This window comes from Sorex fumeus, unplaced genomic scaffold (genome assembly GCF_029834395.1).
Source record: "Sorex fumeus unplaced genomic scaffold, SorFum_2.1 ptg000260l, whole genome shotgun sequence".
NCBI classification, from domain to species: Eukaryota; Metazoa; Chordata; class Mammalia; order Eulipotyphla; family Soricidae; genus Sorex; species Sorex fumeus.
The window spans coordinates 1,209,571-1,217,915 of record NW_026606317.1 but is presented as its reverse complement, the minus strand read 5'-3'; the positions used below and the strand labels follow the sequence as shown (position 1 = coordinate 1,217,915).

Sequence of the window (8,345 nt, the reverse complement as noted above, 5' to 3'; positions counted from 1 at the left end):
TCCCGTGTGGTCCCCCAAGTATCACCAGGAGTACTTCCTAAGTGAAAAGCCAGGAGTAACCCCTGAACATTGCTAGGTGTGGCCCCAAAACCAAACAAAGAAATTAGAGTAAGAAAAAACAAATAGCAAAATTGGGTGGCAAAATAAATTCAAATATATGAGGAATCATGATAGATATGTCTTGAATTTAATGTGAAATTGTCAGAGCAGATAAAAACATACAAATTTAAGCTGCATGTGTTTTTTAAGTACAAAAACACATAAAACAATAAGGGGGAAATGTTAGCAATAAATCTAAAGATATATAGTAATATCCACAAGAACGGTCACTGTCACTGTCACTGTCCTCCCGTTGTTCATCGATTTGCTCAAGAGGGCCCAGTAACACTGTGAGACTTGTCACTGTGTTTGGCATATTGAATACGTCACGGGTAGCTTACCAGGCTTTACCATGTGGGAGAGATACTCTCGGTAGTTTGCCGGGCTCTCTGAGAGGGGCGGAGGAATCCAACTCGGGTCCATGTTGGCTGTGTGCAAGGCAAACGCCCTACACACTGTGGTATCGCTCCAGCCCACAAGAACGTCAATGAAAGTTTATTAATACAACACAAAACAGAATTTAAGATAATAAATAGCTCTGTAGCACTGTCCTCCGCTGTTCAACAAATAGTTCGAGCAGTCACCAGTAACAGCTCCATTGTGAGACTTGTTGTTACTGTTTTTTGCATATTGAATACCTCACTGGTGGCTTGCCAGGCTTTGCCCTGTGAAGATAATAAATACAAAATGAAATTAGTATGATTGCTATATATTATTTAAAATTCAGACTTACCAGAAAGATTTAACAATTCCAACTTAAATGCACCTAATAAAGTAGTTTCAAAATATTTCAAGTATTTAAAATTCTTTTATTAAATCACCGTGAGAAAAACAAAGTTGTCCATGATTGAGTTTCAGTATTACAATGCTCAAACACCTGTCCTTTGACCCGTGTACACTTCTCAACACCAATGTCCTCAATTTTCCTCTTTCCAACCCCACCCCAAGTCTGCCTCTGCCACAGACAGACACTTTTTTTATGTGAAGAACTTAACACCATCGTCTTTGTGGGCAATTCTATCATCACTAATAGGTAAATCAAGAAATTAGTTAAAAGTGTTACAGCTCTTTTAGAATTTGTCTAGCAGTTTTTCTGGTTGCTACTGGAAAGCCCACACTCACCCCCCAAACGAAACGAGTTGTGATACAAAATATTTTAAAAAGCAATAAACTTGTTCGTTTATTTATTTTATTTTTAGAAGCGCCAGGAATCAAATCTGAGTCCTTACACATGCTTTATCACTGAGACATATCCTTGATTCGTAAAATAAGTTCAGTTGTACATACAATACACTGTCCGCCAACAGTGTAGAATGCACATTCTCTCAAGCTCACAGAGAATACTTACAATGACTGGCCAGAACTAATATTAGTACCAACAAATTAAAATAAAAGCTGGTATCATATAGCCTGATTAAACATAGAACATAATTGTTATAGAGATAACACAAATTCCTGAAAGTAAAAAATAAATTTCTATTTACTCATGGGTAAAAGAAACTAAAATGGAAATTTGAGAGTACTTAGTTTCTATTTATTCACTTTTACCAGGAATTGTGGTTTGGGCCACACCCAGCTATGCTCAGATCTTATTCCTGGCTTTATGCTCAGAAATCACTTCTAGTGTGCTAGGATTTGGGAAGAAGGTTATTGGGCCTATCTGATGCCGGGGGAAAACTAGAAACACATGCAAGGCCTAACTTCCTAAAACACCTCTCTGACTCTGAAAGTTAGTTTTTAAAATACTGAATTTCAACATTGGTAAGATAAAGTTTATAAGCTGCTTGAGGGAAATCTATAATTTTGAGTACATACATTTGTTTTTCTAATGTCTGAAAATTCAGCAAGTAATTTATGTAATTAAAGAAACTAATCAGGAAAAGAAGTAAAATAAACTAAAGTAAAATTTTTCAAAAGGTGATAATAAATGCAAAAGCATAAATTAATGATATAGAAAACAAATAAATAATTGGGATAAACCAAATAAAAAAATTGTTTAACATGAGTAATACATTTCCGACTACTAAAAAATCACTTAATCACTTAACTTCCCGTTAGTCGTCGATTTGCTCGAGCGGGCGCCAGTAACGTCTCCATTTGTCCCTGTTGCGTGCTAGTGTAGCCCAATGGCATCTGTTCGCTCTGGGAACATGAAGGGCCTCAAACCGATCGTTCATGATCTTCAGGAAGAAGTCTGACCATCTGGTAGGTGGGCGGCCACGCGGTCTCTTGACATCCCGTGGAATCCAATCAGTAACAGCTCTAGTCCAACGGTCGTCTTTAAATCTCATTACGTGACCAGCCCATCTGATTTTCGACACCTTGGCAAATGAGACAGCGTCCCTGATCATTGATCGTCGACGGATGTCAGAACTCCGGATTCGTTCTCTCATTTGAGTGGAACGTGATATTCCAAGCATAGCTCTTTCTATTCTTTCTATTATTCTTTGGGAGACCTGAATGGCGTTCTCATCTTGTTTGCGTAGGGCCCAGGTCTCTGAGGCATATGTTAATGCAGGAAGAACAGTGGAATCAAAGAGATGTGCCCGGAGCCGGAGGTTCTTCGTCCTCTTAGCTATTTCTTCCAACTACTAAAAAAAAATTTGAAAAAAGAAAGCTCCACCGGTTCCCCCAAAGGTACAAATAAAACAAGAATATAAATGAGACATATTGAAATGGTCAATGGTCAACAGAGATTAAAATCTACTAAGGGATATAATGCACAAATGTAAATATTTTTGAAAATTTACGTAAAACATGAAAATTTTTAGAGAATGCATTTATTGTAATTTTTTAAAAGAGAAAGAGGATATCCAAATGATCCTATATAAAGTTGAATTAGTGCCCATACATTTTTCATACAAAAAATAATAATAGGCTCTAGAGGATTTTCAGGTGAGTTTTACCAAATGTTCAAAAACAGATGATTCCAATCTTACATGAATTATTCATTGAATATAAAAAAAGAGCCACTCCCAATTCATTTTATGAAGTGATGACTATGTATATGTAAAATGTTAATGCTTCTCATTTTTTAAAAAAATTGTATGTTTATATGTTTCATTTTTAATTTCTTCCTCTATCTGGAACTGATTATATGTGTATATATACATATATATATATATATATACGTATACATAGATTGATATAGATGTTGATATTGTCTTAGTACCATTTATTTAAGTGGGGGAGATGCAAAGAGATGAGAGAGATGCAAAGAGCCTAAACAATAAAGAAAAGGAGCCCTCATGTGACCGAAAAGACTAGAAAAGGTAGGCGTCAATAAAAAGATGATTCTTTGGGGATGAAAGGGAGTTTATCAAATGAAGAAAATAGGCGAAATAAAACACAGAAGTCTTATTAGTAAAATCATGTTTATAAAGGTACTATCAGTAACATTCAACTGGAAGTATGTTTCTCAAAGGGAAAATATTTCTGGAGGAAAAAATAAATTACAGAGCACACTTATACATTCATTAGGAATCAATCTTTCTTTCCCTTTCCCTTTTTCTGACTTCTCCTTCAGTCTCTCTCTCTCTCTCTCTATCTCTCTCTCTCTCTCTCCCCACCCCCAGCCTCTTTTCCTCTCCCTTTCCTTTCCTTTGCCTTCTGTCTCCTGGTTTTTACGAGTGACATATTCCATTCAATGACAGCAAAAAGAATTCTACTCTTTCTGGTCAATGGAGAGGCTTTTCCATAAAACATAGCAAACACTTCAGCAGTGTGGGTAAGTTGCTTTGGTTTGAAGCATGCTAAATTATTCTGTATCTTGGACAATGACATAATGCCATTAATGTGTGTGCCTGTGTCTATGAGATACTATTGTAACACTGCAACACTGTCCTGCCATTGTTCATCAATTTGCTCCAGTGGGCCCAGTAACGTCTCCATTTTGAGACTTGTTATGAGACACTATATAAATTCTTAATTTTACGAACTGAGAAGAGCAGTAATGATATTTTTCAATGAAAGCTATGTTTAGACAACTCAGTGATTAAAAAATAAAATAAACAAATTGTTAGCTTGATATCCTTTATCTTTATTTTACAGTATTAAGTTGATATATAACTCTTTTGTACAATGCATTTATGAAATTTAAACCCATGCTCTCATTTACAGAGAAGCTCAAATGATCTGTCGGAAGATATAATGGTTTCTTGGTAACAGGTTTGATAGTGAAAGAATTTTCAGAGTGCTAAATTAATGATTAATATATTAACTATTCCATGCTTTTCTATTCAGATTTTTCCTTTAATGCATCAAATGGTCAATATAAACTGAACATTTAACATAAAAAAAAAAGAAAGGACGAGTCAGGAGTATTTGGAGCCTGGCCCTTTAAGACTCTGACCGGAAGTGTCGGTGACGTCACGGAGCCCCGCCTTTCCCTGGGGTCTTTGGGGCGGCGGAATCTCCCGCCAGGCACCGGAGTCGTCGGAGCGTGAGCAGTCGGGGAGGGGCGGGAAGGGGCGACCAGGCGGACTAGGGGGTCCCGCCCAGTTCCTCCTCAGCTGCCTGAGAGAGCCGCTCCTCAGAGCCTCCTCCTCCGCAGGCTCGCTCTGGGCACCCTGAGCCTCCGCGGTCTCCGCCTTGTGAGCGGGGGTCGCTCTGTGCCGAGCGGGCGGTGGCCCCTCCCCTGGACGCCCAGCCCCCGCCCAGAGGTTTGTCCCGTTTATTCTGCATTTTATGGAACAGGGGGCTGGGCTGGAGGCGTCTCCCTGGGCAGCTGTGAAGGGGCGGTCCGGGAGGCGCTGAAGAAAAGTGGTTGAGGAAGACGCCTGGGGGCTAGTCTTGCAGGGGTCACTGGCCTCCCACGCAGCCTCCTCCCCCAGGTAAGCCGTGGGAGGCGTTTGTTTCGTTCTTGTTTTCGAAACAATTTTCGTTCAGGGCTGACTCCTGGCTCTGCCCTCAGGGATCTCTCCTGGCGGTGCTGGGGGACCCACGGGGATGCTGGCTCGATCCTGGTCAGCAGCATACAAGGCAAGTGTCCCCTCCATGTACGTGCCTCCTGCCCGGTGGGGTGGGGTTGGGGGGCGATTCCTCACTCGCTTGGGTCCAATAGTATGCGGTAGAGCTTTTGACTTTCACATCCCCCCAACTCCAGTCGGTTCTGGGGGTCCCATAGGAAGCTTTGAGAGAATGCAGAGCCTGGTGACAGAGGAGGTGGTGCCTAAGGGCTGTTTGGGGCCACAGGGGTCCTGCAATGGAGTGTGCAGTGTTAGCAGGAAGTCACCTCTGCTCTTTCAGTGCATGCCCTGAGCGCTCTCACGAAGGATAAATGATCACCATGGCTCCCTTGCCTTTATCGGTTTGTTTTAATTAACTTTTAGTAGGTTTTTGGGGGGCAGACCTGACTATACTCGGGTTGCTCCAAGTGGTGCTCAAGGAACCATATGGGATGGCAGTAGAGAAATATCGTTTTTCTCCAGTAAGACGAGCACCTCTGCAGCTGTACTATGTCTGCAGCCTCTTTGCACAGAAAAATTTTGATTTGTTATTTTTGAATTGTAGATTTTGGTTCAAAGCATTCAGAGCTCAGGACTTAGTCGAGGATCTGAGCTCAGTATCGTGATTGGCAGTGCTCAGGGGGGCCCTAACTGCTGTGGAGAATTGAATCTGGCTTAGCTGCTGGAAAGAAACACACCCTATCGACTGTACTATCTCTGCTAATCCTATGTAATTGTTTTCCACAGAAAAAGATTTTTTGGTTCACCTGTCAAGTTTTCAGCCTCGCTCTACCCACTGACCCTCTCTCCCAGACCAGGTGTGTGCCCTGCTGTTGGAATGAACTTCATTCGGAAAGGGGGTTTCCAGGGACCAGGTACACTAAGTCGTACATGCCTCACTCTGGAGGCTGGTGCAGTCCAAGAGCAGGAGGAAGTCTGTCTTTTATTTTCTGGCTTCTTTTTGCTACAAACTTGGAGATGGTCAGGGACTCTGCCCCTCTGTCTATGTGTCTCTGAGAGTCCATGTCCCCCACCTTAAAGCACGTGCTCAACCCTTTGAGCTACTCTCCCGGGGTCTATTCACTACTAGGGGAGCAGGTGAGATGGGATTTGGGGCCACACCTGCCAGTGCTTGAGGACTGCATCCTGCTGGAGTTTGTTCATGTTAGTTTTCTTTTGCGGATAGTTTTTGGTGTGGAGAATGGGGGCTCTAAATCCCTGGAGATACCCCGAGTGTTTAATCTGGCTCTAGATTTAGGTATTATTCCTGGAGTGCTGTGGCGGCGACTGGAATGTAGAGAAGTGATTGGTGTCAGCAAGACAAGCATCGTAGCAGTTTACAGTCTGTCCGTACAGCAATTTCTGCTTTCATATCAAGTTGCAGAGCTCTGTCTAGACCCCTGTCTATCAAGGTAAGCACACTGAGAAAAGGTTCTGTGCATGTGTGTGTGTGTATGTGTGTTCAAAGTTTGGTTTTCTTTATAGAGGAGAGGGTCGGCCCCAGTTATAGAGCCACATTCTGCGCTATGGTTGCGGGGGGCAGTCCTCCTGCCGGCCTGCAGGTGGCGCTGATGCGTGTGAGCTGGCCTTGGAGTCAGCTCCTGGCTGGGCCTGTGAGCACCTTCTATGGGACCCATGGGGGAGACCCCAGGCCAAGGCAGCGCTGAGTTTTCTCTCTCATAGCCAAGCCCAGACCTTCTGTTGGGAACGTCAGCACTCATTTTCTTCTCCTGGGGAAACAGAAGCATCTGGCATTGTTCCCAAGGTGGTTCCATGAGCCAGTGCCCAAGGGTGTGGCTGGTCAGAGATGGGGAGTTGTGCTGCTCTCCAATGTTCTCAGCTCTGACTTCTCCAGGTTTCTGGTCCTCGGAAGAAACAGAGGCGGCAGAAGATGGTGACATGCCATCTGTCACACCAACCCCAGGTAGGAGGGGAGTAACAATATGAGGTGCTGCAGTGACAGGAGTGCTCAGGCTTCCTGGGACAAATATGTCTGAGTTATTTCAGGAAGGATCCTGTGATGTGCCTCCTGGTGGGAGTGCCAGTCGCTGCTGTTGGAGGTGATGTTTGTGTCAGTTTTGTTGTATTTGGCTTTTGGATCACACCCAGCTCAAAGAGTACTTGTACCTCAGTGCTCAAGGATCACTCCTGACAGATCTCAGGGACCACGTGGGTTGCTGGGAGTCCTGGGTTTGTATCTGGGTATTTTGTTTTCTGTGATTCTGGGGATTATACTCTCGGCTCTGCACTCCGGCATTGTAACTGGCAGTGCTTAGGGAACCCTATGGGTTGGCGAGGATCACCAGCCCTACTCGCTGTCTGCAACCTGCTGTCCTGTTACACAATCCTGCTGCTTTATTTCTTTTTAGAGTTACTTTTGTCTCACAGGGGAGATGCATAGGACTTCCTCTTGACTCTGTTCTCTGGATTCCTACCTGGTGTGTATCACGGGCCCCCTGGGGTCTGCTGGAGTCATTTGCTCCCTGGCAGCTACAGTGACTCAAGTCCAAGGACATGCTTATTACTCCTTATTTTGTCCTTCACGCTCAGGAGAGAGTCGCTGCTCTGGAACACATTCTGCTTTTACTCGCTGCTCTGTTTGCAGTTCTGGGCATGTGCTGGTCTAGGAGAGCCAGAGAAATGGATCTCTGGGTCGGGCACAGCTGTTGGGCTCAAGACACTTTTGCCGCTTCGAGAGCCACTTGGAATGGCCCTGAACTGTGATGAGAGTCCTGCAGGCGTATATGTGCATATGTAGATGTCTGGACATTGATTGACCCTTTCTCCCTAGAACGTGGGCTATGGGGTGCAGGGGGTGTACGTATAGTGTTTTAGGCTGAAAGTAGGGTCACCCATTTGGGTTCCAATGGCTCCGTTCACAGTTGTTACTCTGCAGTGCTCATAGGAGCAGTGATTGGGATGCTTTATTCCTCCGACTGCTGCATCTGGCCTCAAGTTCAAATTCTTTGTTTTACATAGATTTGGCTTTGGAAATAACCCTTGCAAATACTCAGATTATCCCTGGCTGTGTATTCAGTTATTCATGCTATATTCTGGGACCATGTGTGCTACTGGGGATCAAACCCGGATGTGTGTGCAGAGTCAGTGTCCTTTTGCTGTAATGTCTCTCCCACCAGAGTTGATTTATTTCTTCGGGTCTCACCCCATCCGGCACTGCTCTGTTTTAGTCCACGGGATCACTTTCAATGGTTCTTGGTTTATCAAGTCTCAGAGATTGCCTGTGGACTGTGAGGGATCACAGCTGACGGCTTGAGGGACCCTATGGAATGTCAGAGTCAA

At 43.7% G+C, this 8,345-nt stretch overlaps 1 non-coding gene across 1 annotated transcript; it reads left to right on the top strand.

Moving 5' to 3' along the window:
- The first annotated feature begins 1,153 nt into the window (after positions 1-1,153).
- Positions 1,154-1,215, top strand: LOC130018329 (U7 small nuclear RNA). The gene has a single exon (XR_008791559.1). It is a non-coding gene; the product is annotated as a U7 small nuclear RNA (small nuclear RNA).
- The last annotated feature ends 7,130 nt before the right edge of the window (positions 1,216-8,345 follow it).